Genomic DNA, 17,232 nt, shown 5'->3' on the forward strand with positions numbered 1-17,232 from the left:
CAGCAGCCTCTCTAAACACCTACCTGTTCAATTTCATGGACTTAACGTGATGGTATTACCTATCAAATTACCCATCCCAAAACCCTATTCCCAGCTAAATCACTTCTATAACAACATCAGTAATGGAGGTTACAGCACCTCAGCGCTCACTTTCGCTAATGTTCTGAGTTGAACCATTACTGGCTTTATGGAATGTGCCATGTGAGGAAAAACAAATCCCCAACACAGACGGCGCTCCAATTTGCGGTATCCTACCTACGCAGGTCAGGTGAGCGCCCCAGCGAACCTGGCTAGGGATTGGCCCATATAGCCCTGGATGTCAGCACAATGCAGGGGAATGGTACTGACTGTCTGTAGTTTGTTTTAATAATGAGTACCCAGGTGCTCTGGCCGATTGCTCTCTCTCTCCCGTCTCTCGCCGGCCGGCCCCTGCGTTGTCAGTGCCAGTGTTTTACATATAGATTGAATTACCGGGATGACCTTTATTAATGCCCTTTATGATAATGTGACGCAACACATGTAAGGAGAGAGAGATGGAGAGAGAGAGCAATACATACAGACAGACAGATAGAGACAGGCAGACAAACAGAGGCTCAGGGCTAGAAAATGGCATATCATACACTACAGTTGAGGAACAATGGGAAAGTAATTCCGCTTTCAAAGTTGATAAATTGTAACCTCACTTTTGAGAAATTGTCGCTTGAATGTTTGGTACACCTACTGGAGAGCTCTTCTTTGTCTACACCCATTCAGCATCGTTCACACCCTCTAAATCCTTAGCCCTACCCATCTCTTTAAGGACAGACATGTGAGGCCATGTACTAAACAGCCAAATATTTCAAGACTAAAAGTACATTTATACTACGGGTGTATTTGTAAATTTAATCTAGAGTGCCAGAGTGTGCGCTCAGAGTGCACTCTGGGCGTTCGTAAACTCAGAGCGTTATCAGATTGTCTGTTTGTAAATTCATAGCGTTTCGCTCTCGGAGCATTCAGAGCCACACTGGACGCTCTGGCTGAGGAGTAGGGTTGTCTGTTGACAGTTGTCGCAGGCACATCATGAACATTCTATTGAAATCATTACCTGCATAGTTTAGTCTTTTGTTTAGACATGTAGCTAGCTAGCTAAACAATTAACCCTAATCCCAACTCATAACATTACTACCCTGCATGAATCTGCGGGTGGCTATCCAACCAGGTTCAATGTTAGCTAGCTAACATTAGGCTATAACTAGCAATGCAAATGGCTCTGAGATACGAATAATATCACTCCACATATCATACACATAATGTTAGCTAGCAAGCCAGCCAGCTAACTTTAGCTAGAGTACATTTTAACTTGAAATTAAAACGACTTTCTGACCAAATTAGAAATATGTCATATCTGAAACTGTAGCTAGCTAGACTATCTTACCCGTGGATAGACACTTCTCCCTCTCTGTCATGGAGGCCATGGTTGCCCTTAGTTTGAAGATGTAACCCAGAGACAGGTGTTTTATACAACAGTCTCCCGTGTTCTCTTTTCAATCCGTCTGCATATTTGCAATCAAACGTCAGAATCTCCTTAGCTGTCACACTCTAATTGCACTGATTTCAAAACTTGGTCCTCCAGAAAGTTGAGAGCATCACTTATGCAGTTCTACTACGTGATATATTTAAAAAAAAACTTGCGTTAGAAAGGATTACCTACACAAACTGACCACCTCATGATATAGACAGAAGTGTATTACATAGCAGACAAATCAAACTCATCTATCGACATGTCCAGTCAATTCATTATCTCAAACAATCATGGCTAGAGGAAAGGTTGCTGGCTTTTTCTGTGGCTAAACCAACTAAGTTTGTCATTTAACAACTCTATTCACATTTACAGATTGCATATAAGTTTGTTATTAAGGCACATCAAAGTTCACATGCTTCCAGAAGGCATTTCTGACAAAAAACGCATTTAGATTTTTTTTTTAAAGTTCAAATGGCTCTCTGAAGTAGTGATACGCGACATACGCCTAGTTTCCTGAAACAAGTCACATTTCTTTTGATATTCAAATACAGATTACAGAAAAACACATTATAATAGAAAGTATTTTGAAACCTGTCAGAAAACCAAATAATATTTGAAGGTATTTGAATATATGCAAGTTATTTGAAAACAAAATTTGAATTTGAATTAGTCTAAGTAGTATATGATCATTAGCACATGGTTTGGAGGGCTCTTAGATATTCATCTTAATATAGTTTATAGCCTAGAATTAAAGCTGCAATATGTAACCTGACCAAATTCACATAGAAATGTGTTATACAGTGGGGCAAAAAAGTATTTAGTCAGCCACCAATTGTGCAAGTTCTCCCACTTAAAAAGATGAGAGAGGCCTGTAATTTTCATCATAGGTACACTTCAACTATGACAGACAAAATGAGAAAAAGAATCCAGAAAATCACACAGGATTTTTATTGAATTTATTTGCAAATTATGGTGGAAAATAAGTATTTGGTCAATAACAAAAGTTTATCTCAATACTTTGCTATATACCCTTTGTTGGCAATGACAGAGGTCAAAAGTTTTCTGTAAGTCTTCACAAGGTTTTCACACACTGTTGCTGGTATTTTGGCCCATTCCTCCATGCAGATCTCCTGCAAGTGTGAGAAAACTGCACATTTTAGAGTGGCCTTTTATTGTCCCCATCACAAGGTGCACATGTGTAATGATCATGCTGTTTAATCAGCTTCTTGATATGCCACACCTGGCAGGTGGATGGATTATCTTGGCAAAGGAGAAACGCTCACTAACAGGAATGTAAACAAATTTGTGCACGTCATTTGGGAGAAATAAGCTTTTTGTGCATATGGAAAATGTCTGGGATCGTTAATTTCAGCTCATGAAACATGTGACCAAGACTTTACATGCTGCGTTTATATTTTTGTTCAGTGTAGTTACATTCCACAAAGCATAGTTTAAACTATAGTTATCCCAAGTCTGATAATGTGAGATAATACCAACTGTACCAACCATGGAACATAGGGCAACAGGGAACACAGCTGCAACATATATGGACAGAGAGAGCTGGAAGACTGTGACAGAGATGGTAAATGTGTGTGTGTGTGTGTGTGTGTGTGTGTGTGTGTGTGTGTGTGTGTGTGTGTGTGTGTGTGTGTGTGTGTGTGTGTGTGTGTGTGTGTGTGTGTGTGTGTGTGTGTGTGTGCATGCTCGCGGGAGAGAGGGAGAGAGCAACAGAGACAGAAAGAAGAAAACGACAGAGAACGTGCTCATGCATAAAGGAAAAGGTGAGACCAGAAGAGCAGAAGGTGTAAACCGCAGACAGCCACATTACACATCTTGTCCAATGTGAGACAGAGAGGAGAGGATAGGGAAGAAAAGAACACCCGGTTCTGTTCCGGGAGGTCAGGAGAAGTGTCAGGTTTTAATTTCATGTGCAAAGAGCATTGTCTGCAACACAGAGACAGCCTGTATTTTAGATGGCCTAGAGTCAGCGGAGGAGGAAGAGGAGGAGGAAAGAGAGACATTTCAACTGCGGTTGAGGGGGGAATAATTATGGTGACTGCTGGCCATATGGCTGGGTCACACTAATGAAGGGTGCAGTGCTGTACAGTAGGGAGCAGAAATGTCTGGTTAGTGGGTAGCTCAGGCCCTTGCCTGCCTGGCCCCCGATGTGTTCTATTCTGGGCTGATTGGACCATAGCAGAGGCGGAGGGAGAACGTTCCATTGTGTGTGCATGTGTGTGTGTTCAGGGATCACAGCAGAAAGGGTTATGCCATGGCCGAGGCTAGGGAGATCAGGTTGCAAAGCTGGGGTCTCTCTACGACCCTATAGCCAGGCCACATTCCTCAGCCTTGGCTAATTTAATGCACATCTGTTTCCTTGGCTGTCTGTCAGTCTCTCACCAGCAACACTCACACTTTCCCAATCCATTCCCCTAGCCTATAAAGCCAAGACTAATTTCTACCAATCTCTCTCTCTTCATATCTCTCTCTCTCTCTCTCGCTCTCTTTCTCTCACTATGTTTGTGTCTGTATCTCCCCCATCTCCATATTTCATACCCAATCTCTTCGCTGATCCTTCTCTGATTGTTCTCTCTGTTCATCTCTCGCAAGGCCAACCATCCTCTATCAGAGAATGCATGCAGATGTTAGTGTTCTACATCATTAGCAAACAGACACACAAACACACACCAACTAAGAATGAAACAAAACCAGCCAAAACATTTTGGCATGACACACGAAGAGGAAAGAAGTCCTAGTGGGTTTTTGTCTCCGGCCTATGGACAGTTTGTATCCTAGTAACATTGTAGTCCATTAACAGCCATCTATTGCGAAAGCTGTTTACTTTGTTCATTCATATGCACAAGTGATTCACCACTGATAAAATACATAGACACAAACACACTGCTATTCAGACATGTCTATGCTGATTTGCCTTCTCCTGTTCTATTACTGTATCCAGCGTGAGTAATTCAGATAATTTGTCCAATTATGACTCTTGTTAATACTGGTATTGTTTTGTACAATGACTAATAATTGCGTATTGTCTTTCATTTTTCTGTTTTGTTTTCTGCTTGGTTGTTGTAAACAATTACAAACATGACAAGAGACAAGATGCTAAGTGTTCTGTGGTTATTTCAGCGCTGAGCAATTTGTTTGTCTTTATTTTTCTGTTCTGTTTTGTATTTGGGTTGCTGTAAACAATTACAAACATGACAAGAGACAAGATGCTAAGTGTTCCGTGGTTATTTCAGCGCTGAGCAAATTGAGGCAAGACATGTGTTATCACATACAGCAGAACCCCCTGGGGCCAGCTAGCAGCGCTCAGAGGAGTGTGAGAGCACAGCACGCCATGGAATTTGTTTTTAAATCGTTTGATTTGATACTGCTACTTAATGTATATTAAAGTCCAGTTGGAACTGTTATTGCTTTCACCATGAAGATGAAAGAAACACTGATTTATCCAAATAGAGTATAGTTAGGGCCTTCATTGAGCACTAACCAGCAACCTGTATTGACTACAGCACATTTCAAGAGTAGTTATAAGTAAATAGTTCTACTTAGAACCACAAAGCACCATTAGGTCACCCTACTGTCACCCTAAAGCATACGATTTTCACTCATCTTAAATGGCACCCTAGTCCCTATACAGTGCACTACTTTTGGTCAAAATTAGTGCACTATATAAAGGGTGACATTTGGACACACAATGACAGTGTTGAAAGAACTATTTTACCTTTATTTAACCAGGTAGGCTAGTTGAGAACAAGTTCTCATTTCCAACTGGTTGTTTTGGTTATACTCAGCCTTGTCTCAGGATGGTAAGTTGGTGGTTGAAGATATCCCTCTAGTGGTGTGGGGGCTGTGGTACAGGTCGCAATAGTGGGTAGTGTATGGGGCTTTGGTGACAAAACGGATGGCAATGTGATAGACTGCATCCAGTTTGTTGAGTAGAGTGTTGGAGGCTATTTTATAGATGACATCACCGAAGTCGAGGATCGGTAGGATGGTCAGTTTTACGAGGGTATGTTTGGCAGCATGAGTGTAGGATGCTTTGTTGCGATATAGGAAGCCGATTCTAGATTTAATTTTGGATTGGAGATGCTTAATGTGAGTCTGGAAGGAGAGTTTACAGTGTAACCAGACACCCAGGTATTTGTAGTTGTCCACGTATTCTAAGTCAGAGCCGTCCAGAGTAGTGATGCTGGACGGGCGAGCAGGTGTGGACAGCGATCGACTGAAAAGCATGCATTTAGTTTTACTTTCGTTTAAGAGCAGTTGGAGACCACGGACGGAGAGTTGTATGGCATTGACGCTCGTCTGGAGGTTAGTTAACCTCTTGAAACTCTGGGGGCGCTATTTCCTTTTTGGATGAAAAATGTTCCCGTTTTAAACAAGATATTTTGTCACAAAAAGATGCTCGACTATGCATATAATTGATAGCTTTGGAAAGAAAACACTCTGAATTTTCCAGAACTGCAAAGATATTGTCTGTGGGTGCCCTAGAACGGGAGCTACAGGCAAATCCAAGATGAAACGGCAACCAGGAAACCAGCAGGATTTTTGAGGCTCAGTTTTCCATTGCCTCCTTATATGGCTGTGAATGTGAGAGGAATGAGCCTGCCCTTTCTGTCGTTTCCCCAAGGTGTCTGCAGCATTGTGACGTATTTGTAGGCATATCATTGGAAGATTGACCATAAGAGACTACATTTTCCAGGTGTCCGCCCGGTGTCCTCCGTCGAAATTGGTGCGTCTTTTTCAGCTGCTGGTATTTTTCCATGCGATTCTGAGGGGAAAGCAGGCTTCCACGAACTGCATATCAATGAAGAGATATGTGAAAAAACACCTTGAGGATTGATTCTAAACAACGTTTGCCATGTTTCGGTCGATATTATGGAGTTAATTCGGAAAAAGTTTGACGTTTTGGTGACTGAATTTTCGGTTCGTTTCGGTAGCCAAATGTGATGTACAAAACGGAGCGATTTCTCCTGCACAAAAATTCTTTCAGGAAAAACTGAACATTTGCTATGTAACTGAGAGTCTCCTCATTGAAAACATCCGAAGCTCTTCAAAGGTAAATGATTTTATTTATTTGGTTATCTGCTTTTGTGAAAATGTTGCGTGCTAAATGCTACTCAAAATGCTAAGCTAGCTTAGTGTCTGCAGCATTGTGACGTATTTGTAGGCATATCATTGGAAGATTGACCATAAGAGACTACATTTTCCAGGTGTCCGCCCGGTGTCCTCCGTCGAAATTGGTGCGTCTGAGATGAAAATCTGAGATGACAGTGTTGTTAAGAAAAGGCTAAGCTTGAGAGCAGGCGCAATATTTTCATTTTATTTGCGATTTTCAGAAATCGTTAACGTTGCGTTATGCCAATGAGCCTGAGGCTTTATTCACGATCCCGGATCCGGGATTTGGAGTATCAAGAGGTTTTAACACAGTGTCCAAGGAGGGGCCAGAAGTATACAGAATGGTGTTGTCTGCGTAGAGGTGGATCAGAGGATCACCAGTAGCAAGAGCAACATCATTGATGTATACAGAAAAGAGAGTTGGCACGAGAATTGAACCCTGTGACACACCCATAGAGACTGTCAGAGGTCCAAACAACAGGCCCTCCGATTTGACACACTGAACTCTATCAGAGAAGTAGGTGGTAAACCAGGCGAGGCAATCATTTGAGAAACCAAGGCTGTCGAGTCTGCCAATAAGAATGTTGTGATTGACAGAGTCGAAAGCCTTGGCCAGGTCGATGAATACGGCTGCATGGTAAAGAACCTTGAGCGTGGCTGAGGTGCACCCATGACCAGCTCTGAAACCAGATTGCAGATTGCACCATAGAAGGTATGGTGGGATTCGAAATGGTCAGTAATATGTTTGTTAACTTGGCTTTCGAAGACCTTAGAAAGACAGGGTAGGATAGATATAGGTCTGTTGCAGTTTGGGTCCAGAGTGTCACCCCCTTTGAAGAGGGGGATGACCGCGGCAGCTTTCCAATCTTTGGGAATCTCAGACGATACGAAAGAGAGGTTGAACAGGCTAGTAATAGGGGTTGCAACAATTTCGGCAGATAATTTTAGAAAGAGAGAGTCCAGATTGTCTAGCCCGGCTGATTTGTAGGGGTCCAGATTTTGCAGCTCTTTCAGAACATCGGCTATCTGGATTTGGGTAAAGGAGAAATGGTGGGGGCTTTGGCGGGTTGCTGTGGAGGGTGCCGGGCAGTTGACCGGGGTTGGAAAGCATGGCCAGCCGTAGAGATGTCCTTATTGAAATTCTCAATTATAGTGGATTTATCGGTGGTGACAATGTTTCCTAGCCTCAGAGCAGTGGGCAGCTGGGAGGAGGTGCTCTTATTCTCCCTGGACTTTACAGTGTCCCAGAACTTTTTTGAGTTAGTACTACAGGATGCAAATTTCTGTTTGAAAAAGCTTGCCTTAGCTTTTCTAACTGCCTGTGTATATTTGTTACTAACTTCCCTGAAAAGTTGCATATCACGGGGGCTATTCGATGCTAATGCAGAACGCCACAGGATGTTTCTGTGCTGGTGAAGGGCAGACAGGTCTGGTGTGAACCAAGGACTATATCTATTCCTAGTTCTACATTTTTTGAGAGGGGCATGCTTATTTAAGATGGTGAGGAAGGCACTTTTAAAGAATAGCCAGGCATCATTTACTGACGGGATGAGGTCAATGTCATTCCAGGATTCCCCGGCCAGGTCGATTAGAAAGGCCTGCTCGCAGAAGTGTTTCAGGGAGCGTTTGACAGTGATGAGGGGTGGTCGTTTGGTCGCAGACCCATTACGGATGCAGGCAATGAGGCAGTGATTGCTGAGATCTTGATTGAAAACAGCAGAGGTGTATTTGGAGGGCTAATTAGTTAGGATGACATATATGAGGGTGCCCGTGTTTACTGATTTGGGGTTATACCTGGTATGTTCATTGATAATTTGTGTGAGATTGAGGGCATCAAGCTTAGTTTGTAGGATGGCCGGGGTGTTAAGCAACTCTGCAGGCTATCTTTGCAGTAGATTGCAACACCGCCCCCTCTGGCAGTTCTATCTTGGCGGAAAACGTTATAGTTAGCAATGGAGATTTCAGGGTATTTGGTGGTTCTCCTAAGCCAGGATTCAGACACGGCTAAGACATCTGGGTTGGCAGAGTGTGCTAAAGCAGTGAGTAAAACAAACTTAGGGAGTAGGAAACCAAGGCTTTTACGTTTACAGAAGTCAACAAATGCGAGCACCTGGGGGGTGGGAGTGGAGCTAGGCACTGCAGGACCTGGATTAACCTCCACATCACCAGAGGAACAGAGGAGAAGTAGGATAAGGGTACAGCTAAATACTATACGAACTGGCCGTCTAGCACGTTCAGAACAGAGAGTAAAAGGAGCAGGTTTCTGGGCACGATAGCATAGATTCAAGGCATAGTGTACAGACAAAGGTAAGGTAGGATGTGAGTACATTGGAGGTAAACCTAGGCATTGAGTAATGAAGAGAGAGATATAGTCTCTAGAGATGTTTAAACCAGGTGATGTCATCACATATGTAGGAGGTGGAACAACATGGTTGGTTAAGGCATATTGAGCAGGGCTAGAGGCTCTACAGTGAAATAAGATAGTAATCACTAACCAGGACAGTAATGGATGAGGCATATTGATATTAGAGAGAGGCATGCGTGGCCAAGTGAACATATGGGTCCAGTGAGTGGTTGGGCTGGCTGGGGACACGGCGATTCAGACAGTTAGCAAGCAAGGGTTAGCAAGCAAGCAGTTAGCATGGGCTACCAGTTAGTAGACCAGGGCAAGCTAGCAGTTAGCAGACCGGGTTAGCAAGCAAGCAGTTAGCAAAGGCTAGCAGTTAGCAGACCGGGCAGGCAAGCTAGCAGTTAGCAGACCTGGTTAGCAAGCAAGCAGTTAGCAAGGGCTAGCAGTTAGCAGACCGGGCAGGCAAGCTAGCAGTTAGCAGACCAGGGCCCGGCAGTTTAGCAGTTAGCAGACCGGGTTAGCAAGCAAGCATTAGCCTTTGGGGGGGAGGATGTCGCGATGGGGGTAAGTCTGTTTTTGCCTCTTCGTGCGGTGACGTCGATAGACCAGTCGTAGAATTAGTAGGGTTCCAAGTAGCTCTAGGTAGCTAGCAGGCCGTTATTGTAGCCCAGGAGTATGCTTCGGTGGTAGCACAGGAGACCTGGCCGGGCTAGCTTCAAGCTTGCTCTGGGATGGAAACGCTAGCCAGGAGTAGTCATCCGGGATTGCGGTTAGATAGTTGTGAAGATCCAGATGAAAATATTCAGTTTGCGGTAGGAATCCGGGGATAAAAATAACAGGTCCGTTATGCTCTGGTTAGAGTCACGTTGTTCGAACTGACGAGAGCTTTCCGAGCTGAAGGTTAGCTGATGACCGCTGGCAATGGTTTGCTTAGCTGGCTAGCTTCAGTTGAGTGATTCCAGATCCGAAGTAAATATAAATACTGTAGGGAAAAAAAGCAGATCCACGCCACATTGGGTGAGGCGGGTTGCAGGACGTCTGACTGCTACGCCATCTTGGATCAACGTTTACCAGGGAGCAGTCTGTAATTGATTGGGACTAGGTTAGAGCAGCCACATTCCACTACCTTTAGACTCAGACTTAACATGAGCATCTAGGAGCTCAGAAATCTCAACGAATGGTCTCTCCATAAGACTACAGGGAACTGAACCTGTCCATCTGAAACCGCAACATCAAAGCACCAAGGATCACAGACACACGACTCCCTCCACCACTCTGAGGCATATTTGGATTATAATAATAAATAATAATAAATATATAATATAATATAATTGTTGTTGAAAGACACACCCTAATGAAAACACATTCTTTAAGTTTTCCAGCCTGTGTCAAATCAATGAACTACAGTAACAGATTGTCTCATAGGTGTGGTAATTTGACAGTCAGTGCTTTGGAATTGCAAGGAAGTGACATCATGATATACTTCTGTGTCTGATGTATACACGTGTGTTTAGTGTTTTGCAAATCACTGTGTGTAATGTTTTGCAAATAGTGTGAAGCTGACAATGTGCTTACAGTTGTGCAAATCTAGCCTTGTGTTTTGCTCCTTGAGTGTAAGGTTTTGCTAATCGTGTGTAAGCAAAACTATAAGGACCAACACAACGAAGCTGTCAATTAGAGCAAGTAGTTGTTTGTGATTTTTCACACCTCCTATTCTCAATTAACAACAATAAACCTGACTAACAACACACAACGCTCTCTCACCAACAATGTGGTTTTTCCTTCTCTCTTTTAGATTTCAATTTGGAATGCCAACTCCACAAGTAGTCATAAGTTTTATTTTCATCATATTTTTAGGATTCACCCAATGGATAAAAATGTGCCAGTTTCAATAGTCCCCCCCCCCCCCCCCCCACCTGGGAGAGCATGGGAGTGTTGTATTTGAAGAGGATGGATAGCAAAGCATCAAAACATCTCATGAAGATCTTAAAAGGCCCTCCACAACACCCTCTGACTGATTCTTAATGTGTCCTAGATATTTTATTTTCATTCCTTCAGCCAGATCTTCAATTATTGATCTGTCTTTTTCTTATTTTCTGGCTTGTTTTCTTTCCCAAATTAACACATTTACTTCAGGCAGCTTAGGGGAAGAGAGATGGAGAGATGGAGAGATGGAGAGAGTGAGTGAGTGAGTGAGTGAGTGAGTGAGTGAGTGAGTGAGTGAGTGAGTGAGTGAGTGAGTGAGTGAGTGAGTGAGTGAGGGTTGAAAACACGGTGGACATGAAAAAATAATTTCTTTCTCCCCTCTCATGGTTCTCATAAAACATTTTAATTAAGGCAGTTTCATTAGTAAAAGCATCAGAATGATAAATATGTGTGGCTACTGTGTTGACACAGAGTAATTTACATGAGTTTATTTTTAGTTGGGCTTGTGGTTCTGGCTTAAACACATCAATTATAACACGTCCGTAACCTGAGAAGAGTAAACCTCCATTGAAATGTTGATTACAAGTATAATTGCAGCAAGTACATTTAAAAGCAAAACAAACAAATTAACATTAGTTCATAAATGCATGTTGCATGGGAGGAATCAAATCATGTGGGTTGCGTCCCAAATTGCACCCTATTCCCTACATAGGTCGAAAGTATTGCACTATGTAGGGAATAGGGCACCATTTGGGACAGACATGTACATTATAAATAGGGAATTGATTGTTATGGTTGCCGGGGGAAGCATTTCTCACATTTTCACAATGAATTGATGTTCTTGTGTCTGATGTTTTAATAACAATTTAAGAGCATTGGCATTTTAATTACATATTTGTAATCTAGTTTTTGAATAACTAAGACATGACTCCATGCTACTGTAGTCTGCTTAATAACATAATGCTATTTTGATACATATCCATTGAGTTCCTAAACAGCAGGCTACTTATTGTGTAAGAAGTAAGTAGTCTAAAAAACAAAAGGGCAATAGGGCATCAATCAAAGAATACATAGGCTAACTTCCAATTCTGAGAGAAAGGGCACTGCTATATGTCTTTCCTGCTCCCAGACCTGTACCTTCAACATTCATAGCCACTGTTAGACCTCACCAATAATACAATTATCTAGCTTTCACTGAAAACAGATAAGCTCTCCTGTCCATCGACAATGTGATTTGGGACTTAAGCAAGCAAATAATGACAGTTAGATAGAGAGCCAATAGCTGTCCAATATATGGTTGATTGATATTTTTACTTCAGCTGTGTTCACTGTGGAGTTACTGAAATGAACAAGGTCTGCCTTGATTGCTCGTGAAATCTTGCTGAGCAGTTAATGTACAAGGATACTATTCTGAGGTTTTATGGTTGCGAGACACCTTTTTTTCGTTTTCCATGTTTAAACCCTAATGTATACTTTTTCTCATGAAAAGTGATGGTCTTGCAATCATGTGATGGTAATCCACATTATGGATTCAACCACATTAAAGCTGGAATAAAATATTCTCCAAATCCTGTCTGGGAACACCTGAGTAAACTCAGTGAGTGACAGGAAACCTACTCTCTCCAGAGCGAGCTGCCCAGGAATCAGCCGGTGTGTTGTAAGAGGAAACAAATCCACAGGGAGGAAATATCTCTGTCAGAGAGCATGGCCGGCCGGCCCCTGAACATAAGAGGTTGAGAGGGGGGCCATGAAGGGCCCTTCCATGTGGTGTCAGCCAGTGCACTGAGGTACGAGGAAGGGTGTGTGTGTGTGTGTGTGCATGCGTGCGCTGCTTGAACAGTGCTTTAACAGGGGCCCCGGGGACTGACCCTATCAAGGCTATCAGGTGACTGAACATTGGGCCCTGAAAGAGGGAGGAGAGGAAGGAGAAGGAGGGTGGACTGGCCCACTGGACAAGGCTACTGTGGAGACAGGCAGGGACAGGGGTGAAGCCTGCGTTGTGGGGTTGTAGGAGGTATGGTTTGAATTAGGAAGAGGATGAGGAATGTTGGGGTTGTGGCTGCCTGCGGAGGGAGAGAGGCAGGGACAGACGGACATACCAGAGAGAGGCAGGGACAGACAGACAGACCATTGGGATGGCATGTTTAGAGTAACAGGAGTCACAGAGGGTGAGAGGAGGGGGTCAGGGGGGTAAAATGAGAGGCCCTTTGTCTCCCCTGATGGTGGGATCACAGAGAGTGAGAGGAGTGGGGTCAGGGGGTAAAATGAGAGGCCCTTTGTCTCCCCTGATGGTGGGATCACAGAGGGTGAGAGGAGAGGGTCAGGGGGTAAAATGAGAGGCCCTTTGTCTCCCCTGATGGTGGGATCACAGAGGGTGAGAGGAGGGGGTCAGGGGGTAAAATGAGAGGCCCTTTGTCTCCCCTGATGGTGGGATCACAGAGGGTGAGAGGAGGGGGTCAGGGGGTAAAATGAGAGGCCCTTTGTCTCCCCTGATGGTGGGATCACAGAGGGTGAGAGGAGGGGGTCAGGGGGTAAAATGAGAGGCCCTTTGTCTCCCCTGATGGTGGGATCACAGAGGGTGAGAGGAGGGGGTCAGGGGTAAAATGAGAGGCCCTTTGTCTCCCCTGATGGTGGGATCACAGAGGGTGAGAGGAGGGGGTCAGGGGGTAAAATGAGAGGCCCTTTGTCTCCCCTGATGGTGGGATCACAGAGGGTGAGAGGAGGGGGTCAGGGGGTAAAATGAGAGGCCCTTTGTCTCCCCTGATGGTGGGGTCACAGAGGGTGAGAGGAGGGGGTCAGGGAGGTAAAATGAGAGGCCCTTTGTCTCCCCTGATGGTGGGATCACAGAGGGTGAGAGGAGGGGGTCAGGGGGTAAAATGAGAGGCCCTTTGTCTCCCCTGATGGTGGGATCACAGAGGGTGAGAGGAGGGGGTCAGGGGGTAAAATGAGAGGCCCTTTGTCTCCCCTGATGGTGGGATCACAGAGGGTGAGAGGAGGGGGTCAGGGGGTAAAATGAGAGGCCCTTTGTCTCCCCTGATGGTGGGATCACAGAGGGTGAGAGGAGGGGGTCAGGGGGTAAAATGAGAGGCCCTTTGTCTCCCCTGATGGTGGGGTCACAGAGGGTGAGAGGAGGGGGTCAGGGGGTAAAATGAGAGGCCCTTTGTCTCCCCTGATGGTGGGGTCACAGAGGGTGAGAGGAGGGGGTCAGGGGGGTAAAATGAGAGGCCCTTTGTCTCCCCTGATGGTGGGATCACAGAGGGTGAGAGGAGGGGGTCAGGGGGTAAAATTAGAGGCCCTTTGTCTCCCCTGATGGTGGGATCACAGAGGGCGACAGAACATCAGAGAAACACAGCACAACAATAATACCCCAGCTGTTGCCAGGGAACAGGCTGTTGACATGACGACCGCAGGCTGCTCTGGGTTCGCCAAAGGCCCGACAGACCCGCATGGGTGATGGAAGTGCGGAGAAGAGGGGGAGAGGTCTATGGTGCCCCCCCACAACCCCCTCCCTTCCCCGGTTGGGATATCAATCCACATGGGGCCTTTTGCTGTCTCACACTCTGATGCACGGAGCCTGGGACTCCAGAGACACCCTCTATGGCGCTCTCTGTAAGAGCATTGCGCTACAAACACCAAGGTCACAGGTTCAATTCCCACAGGGATCACACACTGTACACTAACTAAAACAGCAATTTAAATGATTCTCTCCAGAGAAGTGCTTTGTCCTCTCATCATGCCAGGCTTCCCACTGTTACAATGTACACATTCTATTTGTACAAGTCATTAAATGGAAGGCCTTTCAAGTACAACAGCAGGAAAGTGGTTGGACTGTAAAAGCAGATCAGAGATGAATAAATCAACAATATAGAATATCTAAAATCAAACGTGTGACTGGGCTGCTGTGAAAATGGTGTCTTTCTAGATAGAGAGAGGAGAACCCAGGGGAAAAGAGGAGGAAAATATATAGAGGTGAAGAGAAATAACAATCATTTAAACTGGAAATATAAAAAAATCTAATGAAATAGAAGTGATATGTGGCCAGGCTAAATTCCAGGAGACAGCAACTCATTCAGGTCCCTAGAGTCTATGAATTTATAATGCCCCTCACACACACCTCAGGATGTCAAGTGTATGAGGGGAAAAATCTAAGCCAATTTCTGTCAATGTGCGCCTGCACAAACACATACGCCAGAGCTCTATGCCCTTCCCCTCTTTCCATCTTGGAAATCCTGTGGATGGCTGGCATCTGGCATGCCGTCTATCCTAATACCCTGTTGGGAAATGGGTGGTACTTACAAGTCAAGTTGTTAGGCATTTCTATCAGTTGAGGCAAAGTAACATTTTGCTGAGTAATTCACAGATAGAAGTTGTCTAGGGCTGTTTCTCAAATGGCACCCTATTCCCTACATAGTGCACTACTTTTCTTACCAGATCCCTATGGGCCCTGCTCAAAAGTAGTGAAGTACAAATGGAATAGGGTGCCATTTTGGACTCGGACGCTGTGCTGGATGTTATGCTACTGTGTGAATGCCTGCCTGCCTTCAGAGAACTTTCTTTATTTCCCTCTATCAGGGAACTGCTAGGAGAGAGTGACAAGATAGACACTTGAATCAAACTACAAATAGATTACCAATATGCTTGAAATCATGACTCACTCGATTCATTGACCTCATTCAATCAAAACTTTGAGCAGGTTTCCAGTAGAGGCCAAAAAGAATCCTCTCTTGGTGCAGGAACTGATGTTTAATTGACATTCTGATGTCTCTTATCTCTCTAGTTATATCCCCTTCATCTCAGTGCACCCGCTCTTTGTGTGTGTGTGTGTGTGTTTGTGTGTGTGTGTTTAAATATGTGTGTGCGCGTATCTTTGTCTCTGTGTGTGTGTGTGTGTGTGTGTGTGTGTGTGTGTGTGTGTGTTTCTATCCCTGCATGTGTCTCACCTGCCCTGAAGAGGCTTTTGTCTCCAGAGGTGTGGCTCTCCCTCTCGTGTCAACAGAACCTGGCAAATGTGTCTGATCTCTTGATTTAGTTTCAGAGCAGTGGACTCTTCTCTTTTTGACAACACTGCATTTTTATTCACTCAGACTACCTTTCACACTCCATGTAGCAAAACAGACCCTAAAACATATTTAGGTTGCGAAGTTGAATAGATATTTTATAGAAGCCACCACTTTGGTAAGAATAAAAGAGAGTCTCAGTGTTTTTCTAACACTGTTGTTCTCAAGTACTTCTGGACATGAACGTCTTCTCAAACGAGAGTCGATGTTAATACGTCAGGATCACTCAGCTGCTGTGAATCAGTGTAGAAGTGGCAAAGCTTCATTAAGAAAAATGTGGAAGGGAAGATTATAACAACCGTGGTATTCTAATAATGAAGTTCATGAGAGAAACTGGAGTTGCAAAACGGGACAGATTTAGAGGAAACTTTCTGGTCTCCCTCTCTTTCTCTATCCCTTCCTCCTCCATCTCTCTCCCTCTTCTCTGTTGCCCATGCCGTGCTCGAAGGGGCGAGGGTGAGCCACGCCCAGCCACTAGCCAGACATCCAGTCTGCCCTGGGTTAGTGGTGAGGCTGCCTGACTATATATGGAGATGTAATGTTAGGGTTGAGCCTTCACGACCTTGTAAGGTCTCAGGGACAGAGGCCTCAAAACCAACCCCGAGCCTAAAACAGCTCATAAAACCCCCACTTCCTTACTTAAACACCCCAAAAGATGATCATAATCCAAAACAATGCAAAAATATGCAGCATAATGAATCAAGGAATTTGGAATGTAGCCTATTATGAAAATGTGTGTTATTCTTCACTGTTAGTTTTTTTCACTGCCATTTGTTAGGAAATTAGTCCAGGCTACACAGGCATTCTACTTTATCATAGAAACAGTTTTCTGTTCAAATAAAATATTTTATACAGACATAAAACTACCCTGTATACACATTTTACTTGATACATTTACTGCCAGGAGCCAAAGGTTGGTCCAATTAAAACCTTTCAAATTGAATCAAAAGAGGAAATCGATGATTCAACAACGGGCGAGTTTTCTGCATTATCAAGCTAATCGCTAGATCAACCACATCAGCATATGCATTCAGCACCTTAAATCAGTTTACAATGATGAATAGGTTGGTTGGGGACTGCAGCTGGTGGCTCCTGCCGCTGCCACTACTGTCCCTCTCTGTGTTTTTTGTTTGTCTCTTTATCCGGGGTTGATCAGTTGAGGCTGGTGTTTTCTCGACATGGCTGGTTAGGTATTTTGGCCAGAGGAGAGGAGAGGATAGGAGGGGAGGGTTAGGGGAAGGGAGGAGAAGAGGGGAGGGTTAAGGGAA

At 44.3% G+C, this 17,232-nt stretch overlaps 1 protein-coding gene across 1 annotated transcript in view; it reads right to left on the reverse strand.

Annotated features, from left to right (window-relative positions):
- sdk2b (sidekick cell adhesion molecule 2b) overlaps positions 1–17,232 on the reverse strand; it is a 476,242-nt gene that overhangs the window by 389,883 nt on the left and 69,127 nt on the right. The gene's annotated exons all lie outside the window — the stretch shown is intronic.

The sequence above is a fragment of the Oncorhynchus masou genome, chromosome 31 (genome assembly GCF_036934945.1).
Source record: "Oncorhynchus masou masou isolate Uvic2021 chromosome 31, UVic_Omas_1.1, whole genome shotgun sequence".
In the NCBI taxonomy this organism is placed as follows: Eukaryota; Metazoa; Chordata; class Actinopteri; order Salmoniformes; family Salmonidae; genus Oncorhynchus; species Oncorhynchus masou.